The 11844-nt window shown below is 42.0% G+C and overlaps 1 protein-coding gene across 1 annotated transcript in view; it reads right to left on the bottom strand.

Moving 5' to 3' along the window:
- Positions 1-8239, bottom strand: part of HHAT (hedgehog acyltransferase) — a 325652-nt gene extending 317413 nt beyond the window's left edge. Inside the window, exons 1-2 of the mRNA XM_078441116.2 lie at positions 8141-8239; positions 7020-7093 (exon numbers count right to left, since the gene is read on the bottom strand). The gene's annotated coding sequence lies outside the window, so the exon portion shown is untranslated. The remainder of the gene's footprint in view (positions 1-7019; positions 7094-8140) is intronic.
- Positions 8240-11844: the final 3605 nt, after the last annotated feature.

Consider the following 11844-nt stretch of genomic DNA (forward strand, 5'->3'; position numbering starts at 1 on the left):
AGGCCCGGGTTTAGAGTGAGGGGTATTGTCTGGGTCTTAACACCGGGAGAAAAGTTGGGGTTATTTAGAGGAGGGGAGAAAAAAGGGGAGGATTTTCTTCCCTTCTCTCCAATACTTCACACATATGCGGAAATGAGGCTTTCAAAGATCTGCGCCAGCCTTTGAGCAAAAGTATCAGAGTTCTGGGGCTCCCTGACTTAGAGCTGAAGCAGCCACTCCCAGAGCCAGAAAGCCAGAGCTGCCTTCCCTTGGAAGGCTTTTGTGAAGCCAGAGAGAATCCTCCCTGGAGTTGAGAAGCAAACTGAGGCTAAAGTAAATTGACCAAAATTAATGAAAATTGAAGTTTGAAAAGGGAAACTAATCTGTATTTCTTTAAGAACAAATGTATCAAAATTAGTATGTAAATGTGGGTAATTAACGGTCAGTCACTTTTTATGCCATTATTTTAATCCCAAATTGTCAATCAGGCCTGCACTGGGAGTGTTTTCTCTCTGATCCTATCCAGACAGGCAGCCACTGTCCACACTGCAGGGCTGGTACTTAGGAAAGATTAGCCAGGCCAACTCTTCTTTGTGAATTCAACGATGACTTAGCCATAGAAATAATATCCCTTAAACAGGGGCACAAATAGTTGTTAAGACTTAATTGATAAAGGCTGAAAGATAAAGGACAGAATTTCTAATTATGAAGTTCCAGGCACAGGCATTCATGTGGAGCTATTGAGAAGCATTAAGGGCTTTCCCAAACCTCACCACGGGGCACAGGCTCTCATCTGTTCCACCTATAAGGATGTTGGCGCTGGTTTATGGTGATCCCCAGTAGTCAACATCAAACAAGCATTTCTTTGTCCAGCCTCTACTTAACACACAGCACAAAACTAAATGCTAGGGGACTTTTGTTGTTTAATGAAAAAAACAAAAAAGACTTGCCTTGCAGGAAGTTGCAGCCTAGCTGGGAACTCACCAAGTATACACAAAACAACTAGTAAATAAGAAGCACATCTGAAATAATACAGTTCATACTACCCACATATGCTCAAGAATGCAGTCATATCAATAGCCTGCACAATGCAGAGCACTGTTCAATGTCATCTTATCCAAGAACACTTCCCTGACCACCCTGGTAAAATTAACCCCTGCCCAGATACTTTCTATTTCATTGCATTATTCTTTTATATTCTCCTAGAACACTACCACTCTCTGAACTTGTCTTGTTTTTTTTTTAACATATTTATTATCTAACTCGGCATTATTCAGAGTACTTGCAAGACATAATATATTAGTAGATTGTAAAATAAAGCTATGGGTCCCAGCAGACTTAATTTTTTTTTAACAAAATAGAATACAGGAGAATAGAGAATCAAATATGATAGCAAAGGGTAGATAATATGAGAACACACCACTGGATTTTAATAAAGGATTGTGAACTTTGGGGGCACCTGGGTGGTTCAGTCGGTTAAGCATCTGACTTTGATTTTGGCTCAGGTCATGAGCTCAGGGTAGTGAGATCGAGCCCTACATTGGGCTCTGCCCTAAGCATGGAGCATGCTTACAATTCTCTCTCCCTCTCTCTCTCTCTCTCTGTCTCTCCCTCTCTCTCTGACCCTCCCCTGCTTGCTCTTTCTCTCTCTCTAAAAATAAACAAAAACAAAAAAAGAATTGTGAACTTTGTCAGAAATACTGCATCCAATTGCTCTGAACAGAATTAGGAGAGATAATGCAAGGCTGTGACAAATATCAGCTAACACAGGAAAACTCTATCTTCTAACGAAATCTCATTTGATTATCTAGTATATGATGTGAATGTGACCATCACCATTACAGGACAGTTAACAGAATTTATATTTTATAGTAACATTAATCAGGCTTCATTGTAAAGCATTTTTTTTTCTGAAAAGACATTACCAAGTAATATATGTATCAGGTTTGCATCAAATACATATTTTATGAAATTAGCATGAACTTCTCTTTCACGGGATTTCTCCTTACTTTTAGAAAAGGATGATGAAGTGAAAATTAGAGGGATGCCCAAGTTCAACCTCCAGATATCTACATCTGTAACGAGCGACAATGTTGAGGTGCATGCTTTAAAAAAAAAAGAAGAAGATACAAGACTATAAAGTCTTCAGAATGTCTTTTTAGGGGTGCCTGGCTGGCTCAGTCAAGGAACATACGACTCCTTTTTTTTTTTTTATGTTTATTTTTGAAAGAGACAGAATGTGAGCAGGGGAGGGGCTGAGAGAGAGGGAGACACAGAATCTGAAGCAGGCTCCAGGCTCTGAGCTGTCAGTACAGAGCCCAACATGGGGCTTGAACCCATGAACCACGAGATCATGACCTGAGCCAAAGTTAGACACTCAACTGACAGCCACCCAGGTGCCCCAGCGAGCCTTGATGTCGGGATTGTGGGTTCGAGCCCCACGTTGGATATAGAGATCACTTTTAAAAAAAATCTTTAAAAAATATTTTTAATAAAAAAAATTAAATGTTTTTTCATTGTGTAAAAATCCAACAAAAGTGACAAACCCCAGTATATTATGTTGTAATGACCCCTTCAAAACTAACAGGACACTGAGAAACAGCACACGACTTGTCAACAAGCCCCACAAACACTTTTTGGACGAAAAATTATTGGCACAATTTCTTAGTAGTTCTACAGACTGTTAATGAGATTTAGTTGCATATGATTCAGCAAAAGAAAAATGGCTCATACAGATGTTTAAAAATTACTCTTCTAATATAACTAGATATGATACATGTGATGTACAATGTGAAGTTGGCTAATAAAATTTACAACTCTTTGGTAAAATACAGTTTCTAGTTAAATCTGTGGAACCGTAGAAACTTCTAAAGCCATGCTTCTCAGGGTGCCTAGGTGTCTCAGTCAGTTAAGCATCTGACTCTTGATTTCAGTTCAGGTCACGATCCCAGGGTTGTGGGATTGAACTCCGAATTAGGCACTGAGTGTGGAGCCTACTTAAGATTCTCTCTCCCCCTCCCTCTGTCCCTCCCCTGTCTCAAAAAAAAAAAAAAAAAAAAAAGATTTAAAGCCATGCTTTTCATGTGGTTAAAATCCAATATAGAGCTTGTGATCCATCCTGGAAAAGAGTACAGATGCTGTGAGTTATTCAACTTTTCTAGTTTCTGCAAGATGACAAGGGATGTTATATGTTTAAATTTAACCTCACACACACTGGATCAGATATATTTACAAAACTGGAAAAAAAATGACTCATTGGTCAATATCTATTAAACTGGAAAAATAGTAAAGGAATTATGAGTGACAGAGCCAGCAGATATGGCTAGAAAGCATAACAGAGCGATTAAAATCTTGTTAAAAGCTCCTAAAAACACTTGTGCTTTGAAATCAGCATCAATAGGAATTAAACTTGGCATCTCTAGAAATAGTTGTGCTGAATTTCATGGAAGCGTTAGAAAAACCATGGCAAAGTTTATTGAATTCATTAAAGAGAGCTCATTGAACAAAATATTGATGTGCTTTGCTCAGATTGGTGCAAACCAGACACTCATGCTGAAGTTCATTGATTGTCCTAAGGGGACCTAACGGGAAGTCTTAGGCAGGGTGAATAAACTCAGAAATGACAATAACATTTTTCTAGTTGAAAAGCAATCTCATTTGGCGAACAATCTCATTTTTGAAGACATGTTTGGGATTTTAAATTAGTATATTTAACTGATGATATTGATATTTTAAATGAACTCCCATTTATAACTTTAGGGAGAAAACAATGTAATTTAGCAAGTCAAACATACCCAAGATTCCAAAAAGACATTTTGTTATGGCAAGTAAGACTTAAAAGCTATCACCTTAGCTCCTAATTGTTCCCAATACTGCTGCAGCACATTGAAGAAGAAATTATCAATAAAGACAGGGACTGAAATAAAGTTAAGGATACTGTTATATTTTACCCCTCAGTTTCAAATTTGCAATCACGATTTTCCAGAAAAGAAATTATAAAATTAGGGCACATTTTTTCAGATGAAAGAAAAACATTTTTCCTTTGAAACTCATTGACCCAAACTTGGTGCCCCAAAGGGGCAAGTGAATTATTGCTGCTTTATTCTTCATTTGCACTAAAAAATGATCACAAGACATTAAGTGCATCCTGACTTTAGAGTAAGATTACAGAAGAGTTTCCTTTGCTAGGTAAAAAGAATTCATCGCTATTATTACCACTGACAATAAACAAATGTATGAGCCAGGATCTTCAACCTTTAAAACTTATTAATACTAAGGACAGACATAGGCTCATGAGTTTATGCACAAAGTATTTGTCTTTGTCCTAAGGAATAAACTTAGAAGAAAAGAAGCACACCTGGAGCATTAAATAAAATCTTGCCTAACTCTTGATTTGTATTGCTTATTTGGGAATTTTTTCTATGCTGCATTCAAGGATTGATAACAATATTTTATGTTTTTAGCTTTTTATATGTAATAAGAGTAAGTATTGTTCCACCACACTTACGATTCTGTTGTGTGGGGCAGGGGAGGGAGAAAAAGCATGTACTTCATTGTTGTGCAAAAAGTATTTCTTACTGGGAGGTGTGATTTAATGTTTTTTTTAATGTTTATTTATTTTTGAGAGAGGGAGACAGAGCACAAGCTGGGAAAGACTGGGAAAGAGCAGAGAGAGGGATACACAGAATCAAAAGCAGGCTCCAGGCTCTGAGCTGTCAGCACGGAGCCTGATACGGGGCTTGAACTCATGAACCGCGAGATCATGACCTGAGCCAAAGTCAGATGCTTAACAAGCTGAACCACCCAGGCACCACTCAGAGGTGTGATTTAAAAGAAGGTTGAGGGGCTCCAGGGTGGCTCAGTCGCTTAAGCATCTGACTCTTGACTTCAGCTTAGGTCACGATCTCACAGTTTGTGAGTTCAAGCCCTGCAATGGGCTCTACACTGACAATGAAGGGCCTGCTGGAATTCTCTCTCTCCTCTCTCTGCTCCTCTCTTTCTCTCTCTCTCTTTCTCTCAAAATAAATAAATAAACTTAAAAAATAATAATAATAATAAAATAAAAGAAGGTTGAAAAGCACCAATGTCTGCCCTCCCCTGAAACCAGCCCCTCTAGAATATAAACTCCAGAAGGGCGAGAGTTTGATCTGTCCTGTTCACCACTAGTAGCATGTAGTATAGTGCTTAGTATATATTTAATAAATATGTGCTTGCTGGATATACAAACTAACCAAATTGGGAAAAATAATAGTTTGTAATTGCCTTTTGTTTGCATTACCCAAGCATCTTTCTTCCTTTTACAGATATGTGTTTTAGAAAAAAAAAAAAAAAAAAGGAGAAATTACTACAGTCATTTCTGTTAAGGGTCTGCAGGCTGCCAAGAACTAGGAAGGACTCCCAGTCCCTTCTAGTTTGGGAAAAGATTGTGGATGACCTTGAGTTTTAGGGCTCAGGGAGCCCTGGATGGGAAATGACTGAGAGCTGCAGAAGGGATCACGTGCAGGTCTAACACAGTTGACAATAAAACCATTACTTTTCAAACTGAGTAGAAAGCAGCCATGCTTTGACGAGGCAGTTGAGCCCTTTTAGAGCTGAAAGATACAGTCTAGTCCCCCTCCCTCATTTCATAGATGAAGCACAAAGAAAGAAACAGACATGAGAAATGGTCTTCAGGTGTGCAGGGAAGGGACAGATTCATTTTTGTTTCCTTTTTATAAAATGGGGATAATATTTGTGCCATATCATAGATATACTATAATGATTAACTGAAATAATAAATGCAAGAGACCAAGCACAGTACCTGACCCATAATATACACTGAGTCATTATTAGCTATGATTATCACTATTACCAAAAGAACATATAATGCTTGGAAATGTTCAGTGAAGTTTTATTTCCTTGTGCTTCCTTACACTATTTCCTCTACCACTCTGTCATATTCTATACACATTGTTCTCAGACTGAGAGTGGAAAAGCTGAAAATAAAAAGTCTGTTGAATGTCTGAATGGATTTATTTTAAACTCATAGTAGAGACAACATCTTGAAAGACAGGACTTTCTTTTATTCTGAAAGCTGTGCATTTTGAGAAAGAACAAAAATGTGTGTGGAACTGTTTCCTGAGTTTTGGTTTGGGACCCCGCGCCCACCCCATGAGCCAAACCCCAGGGGAAGGGAACAATAGAAACCTACTATTAGGGCAGTGTTTTTCAAATTGTGGGTTGAGACTTACTCTTGGATCATAAAATGCATTTATTTGTTGGGTTAAAACCAGCATTAAAAGAAAAGAAATGGAATGGAATAGAAAATACCAGAGAATACTGCAAGGAGTAATGCTAAGTATTATTTCATGAAGCTGTTGTTTCATTTGTGTTGTGTGCATGTACTTAGCCATGATGTAAACTGTGTTCCCTATTGTAGTCACAGTCAATGAAATTTGTATATCACCAGGGATGTTATAGCAGAGGGCACGTGTGTCACTCCTCTCAGAATGTCCCAGGGAGAACAACAGCTCCTCAGAGAATTGCCATGTCCAGAATACTGTTGAAGAGCAAAGTAGTCATGGTCTAAGGTGGCTGCCAGAGCCCCAGGCACCTTGGCAAAGTGGGGGAAGGTCTAGAAGGTTACTGTGGCCGCCAAGAAGGATGGATAAGAAGTCCTGAGCCAGCCAAATAGAACTGAAAAGGGGCGCCTGGGTGGCTCAGTCGGTTAAGCGACCAACTTCGGCTCAGGTCATGATCTCTCAGTTCACCGGTCCCAGCTCTGTGTCAGGCTCTGTCCTGACAGCTCACAGCCTGGAGCCTGTTGCAGATTCTATGTCTCCCTCTCTCTCTGCCCCTCCCCCGCTCGCATGCTCTGTCTCTCAAAAAATGAATAAAGGTTCAAGAAAAATGTTAAATATAAAAGACATAGCACTATACAATTATGTAGAAAACAGACCTGCCCAGAGAACTAGAAAACAAAGCTTATTTTTGAATCCTAATACCCTGGGTTAGTGCCTGTAAACGGATCGAAAAAATCAAACAGAAGCAGCTGAGTTTACCTTGAATTAGGAAAGACTACATTTTCTGCTGCCAAGCCGGCACTGGAGGTTGAGATGCCGGTCTGAGGTCAGTTCTAGGAAAATAAAGTTACATCTTTGAATACCAGGGGCTGTGACTGTATAAAACATCAAACCTGACACGCTATTATTAATGAGGCCTTCAGTTTTGGCAATGAGAAGGTCCCGAGCAATCTCTAAAAGAGCAGTTTCCGTGGAATGGTTAGGACGCAAGCCAGATGGGAATGTGGGGTAAGGACAGAGTGGTCAGCCTAAACTGCTCTTTGGAGACACTGTTCAAGTGGAGAAACCTAAGTTAAGGTTTCTCCAGGCAGAATTTGCAGGCACATGAGAAAGGCTCACGCAGAGCTATCTTGGGTAAAGGGAGGAACTAGGGCTAAAGGTAATTTCCAATATGGTACACATTGGATACATTTTGTTTTCAGGTGAACACATAAAATTAGCAAAGGAAAGGTGATGTCACGCAATGGTACCACACATTTCGGCACCTGCAAGATGGAGTGTATAAAATTGGGAGAGGTGTCAGTAATGGTGTGTGTCTGACCACAGCTGATCTCCCAGTGCCATCTCCTTCTTGGGGCCCAGAACTCAGAGATCTATAAATATGGGGGACCCTGTGGGATGGTTCCAGGGTGCCTCCTCCTAGGAGCCTCATTCCATGGTATGGCCCAAACCCCTCGTCACTGAAACCCCATTGCCCAGGGGCTGCTGAGTTTTGCAGACCTTGTTCTCTGGTCACCATTTTGCCGTTCCTTTTCTGTGTCCTCTACCCGTTTCTCTGCCCAAGGGGCAATTCTGTCAAGGACTCCAATGGAGAGTTCAAACTGAGGCGAGGAATCTCTGCTAAACAAGTCTCTCAAAGGCTGACCTTTCTCAGAAGACAAGGGCTGTGTGTCTGACCCTGGCACTCATCCACTCTCCCCACCCCCACCCTCTAGTCCAAGGCGGCTCTGAGGAGGCAGCCATGACATCACTTCCTTCCTCTGGATCAGGGCCGCCAGGCCTCACACGGGGCAGCCTTCGGCCACCGAGCCCAGCGGAAGTGGAGCAGCGACAGAGCTGGGCACGCCCTCGTGCCCACCCTCCTTTCTCGCCTGGCTCACCTTCCAGGGCGGGTCGCAGGCGTCTTGAAGAAGTGGGCCGTCTTCAGAGTAGCCGGTGCCTGCAGTTTCCCTTCAGAAGCTACGGGGGCCTGCAGTGACGAAGAGACTCCACTAGGTGGCCGCACAAGACCTTGTTTGTTTGGTGTAGGTGCGGAGGAGCTGGTGGCAAGAGACACTCTTGCCAGCCAGCCACTTCTCACTGCGCGCGCGCGCGCGTGTGTGTGTGTGTGTGTGTGTGTGTGTGTGTGCGTGTTTACGGGGTGCTCACTGGGCAGAACAGAGAGGCAAAAACAGAAGTTTAAGAAAAGCCAGTATCAAAACACCTAAATTTACAAAACAGTTAAGTAATGGGTTATTCACGCCTATTAATTAGAAGGAGCTCAGTTAATAAGGAGCAGAATTCCCTTAATACCTTTAATCATTTTTAGATCATCAGTTGTTTGGCAGAGAAAGTGTTAGCCTACTAACATTACTGCCTACTGAGAATGAACCAAGAGTGAGGATGTTGCGTGAGACCTGCACACCTCTAAGAGTCTGATTTGTACATTCCTTTTCATTCATAATCAGAAATTTAATGAGTGTCTACTATGTGCTACAGGATGACTAGGCTCTGAGGACACAGCTGTGAACAAGACTGACAAGACCCCAGTATTCTCACAGTTTAACTTACATTTTGGAAAAATGCATACATGTAATCAAGATTGCGTACGTTTTCTCCAGTTCTGTTATTCTATGATTCCATGACCGTACTTTTCCCTTGCCTGGCCCTCACATGTAGAAGTATGGGCTAATAAGACACAGTTAACCCACCAAAATTAGATGCACACATGTTTCCTGGAGGAAGGTTGCGATATAATTTCCAGTACTTGGTCATTATACCATCAGGGGTTCCATGAAGAAACAATGCCGTGGAATTTCCAAGCCTCTCCTCTTTATCCATCACCCACATTTTAAATGATCTGCCAGAGCCAAGACGTACCATATGAGATGTGGACCATTCCTGGGGCAGAAAGAGCAGTGTGCGTGCTCAAGAACAAAGACTTAAGTACTCAATTGGAAAATAAGCAAGAATACTAAGAAGTCTGTGGAATAACTCAGAATACAAAGGTGTGGCATTTTTAAGCACTGCCAAATGTATTTCTCTAGCCAAGTCAAACATGATACAATGGAAGCTAGCTTCCAGACTCCCTACATGAGAAAGTACAAATCTTAGATTCAGTGTGGAAATCCCCCATGGATCAGGGAGTTGTCTGGCTTGATCTACAAGAGGTCGGGATATGTTTTGCATGCATGTGTGCATGCATGCATGTGTGTGCACAAGCACAGATGAGAGCTAGAGGAAAGACTATTCATGTGGAATCACGGAACAACAGAACCAGAAGAGCTCATTTAATCCATCATTTTAGGGTTGTAGAAATTGGGCCTACAAAAGGGAGGACTGTGCTTGAGACCACAGACATGAGACTATAACCCAGTATCTTGTCTCCCAGTTCTCAACTTGTCTATTTTCTCTGTTCTACAAGTGTTATAGAGGTGTGAGTTGCCTTTCATATTTGAATTTATTTGATTTTCCTTGACACTCTGTATTGGTTAAATGGTGGTCTCCCTCCTCTCCAAAGGATATGTCTACCTGGAACCTGTGAATGTGACCTTCTTTGGAAAAAGGGTCTTTGCAGATATAGTTAAGGATCTTGAGATGAAATTTTCCTTAATTAGGGTGGTCCTTGAATCTAATGGCAAGTGTCTTTACAGCTGTTTTAGGACAGAAGACATATAGAAAACAAAGTGATATGAAGACAAAAGCAGAGATTGGGTGATGCCTCGACAAGCCAAAGAATGCCGAGGATTGCCAGCAGTCACCAGAAGCTAGGAGAGAGGCATGGAAAGGATTTTCTTGTGGAACGTCCAAAAGAAACCAACTTTGCTAACACTTTGATTTTGGACTTCTGACCTCCAGACTTACAAGAGAATAAATTTCTATTGTTTGGAGCAGTTTGTTACAGCAGCTGTAGGAAACTAATCCATGTGTATCTCTCAGTTCCCCCTCATTACCTTTTCTTATCTCTTCCTTACCTTGGAAATGAGTTCTTTTAGCACAAGAACACATCCCAGTTATGAGAGGCCATTGCTGTTGGCAGAAGAAAGATTGCTTAGGGATGGTGCTCTTGGAAGAATCTGAAAATGTCAGACACAGAGGAGCCACTAACAAAAACCAGCCCCAGAAACCCTCACTTCCAACGTGATGGTATTAGGAATTGGGGCCTTTGGAAGGTTTTTAAGTTTAGATGAGGTCAAAAGTATAGGGTCCATGATGGGGGTGGTGTCTTTCTGAGAAGAGGAAGAGAACAGAGTTTACACTCACTATCTGTCTTGTGAGGACACAGCAAGAAGGCAGCTATCTGTATGCCAGAAAAGGAGCTCTCACCAGGACCCAATTATGCTAGCACTCTGGTTTTGGACTTCCTAGCCTCCAGAACTGTGCAAAATAAATCCCTGCTGTTTAAGCCACGCCATCCGTGGTGTTTTATTAGAGCAGCCTGAGCTGACTGAGATAGATAGACACAGAGATGCTTCAGCCCTCGTGTACAAATACCCATAAGGTCCAGAAACATAAAAGTCAGTGTTCACAGTTGAGTGGCTGGAGAAACAGCAGAGCATCCCATACAGTCTGATGAGCAGAATGAGGAAAGGAAGGAACTTCAATCCTTTGAGAAAATGGCTCAGATCAACCATGAGCATGGAAATGCTAGAGAGAAACAGCAGCCAGTGGTGGTGACCCTGAGGGATTAGGGAGGAGGGATATGAGCTTCCCAGGGGTCCTAGGCAAGCAGCCTCACATTCCACAGAGACACAGACAGACACACAGCCAGGTCCTTGGCATCTGTCCCTATCCTGCCCCTGATTTTCTCACTTGGGATCAGGAGCAGGTCATTTCTTTTCTAGCTCTATGAGGTCTGATCCCAAGTGATGTGGTCACTTAAAACCAGAGTCATGCATTGAAGAGAACGTTCAGGGTCATTCAAAATTTCCTCCCACCCTAGGAAACTGACACTGAAGTCCTTCTAGTCTAATAGGGCTTGCTGCCTTTAGGTTTGCAACGCTCTCTTGCTGCTTTCTTTGGAAAGTGCTTTTATCCCAAGGAAATCTTGCCCCTGGGCTCTGGGATCGGCCAGTACATACTGATAGAGGCAGGATCTCCTGGGGAAACATGTGGGCTAAGTGGTTTCTGTTACTATCTGTCTATGGTCAATCCCCTGGAAATCCCAGGGGCCATGCACTAGGAAGAATAGGGCAGAAACCTGCAACTGGGTAGCACAGGAAAGGCTCAAAGACCTGTGGTACTTATAACCCAGGTTTGTTGCTTCTTATCCACTCACACAAGTCAGCCTCTAGACCTTAGGTGTGAGGGCTAAGTAGGAGACTCTCATTAACTGAAATTAGTCTATGTATCTGGTCTGGGTGTTCACATGAAGACCAAGGCTAGGCTAGACCAGGCAAGGATGCCATGGCCTGACAGTTACCTGTTCCTGACAGTTAGTATATGTGGTAATATCTCAGTTCAGGGGCTCCTGGGTAGCTCAGTTGGTTGAGCATCCTACTTTGGCTCCAGTCAGGTTCACGGTTTGAGGTCCATGTCAGTGTCTGCATTGAAAGCTTGAAGCCTGGAGCCTGCTTCAGATTCTGTGTCTCCCTCTCTCTCTGCC

This window comes from Panthera onca, chromosome F1, assembly GCF_046562875.1.
Source record: "Panthera onca isolate mPanOnc1 chromosome F1, mPanOnc1 haplotype 2, whole genome shotgun sequence".
Classification (NCBI taxonomy): Eukaryota; Metazoa; Chordata; class Mammalia; order Carnivora; family Felidae; genus Panthera; species Panthera onca.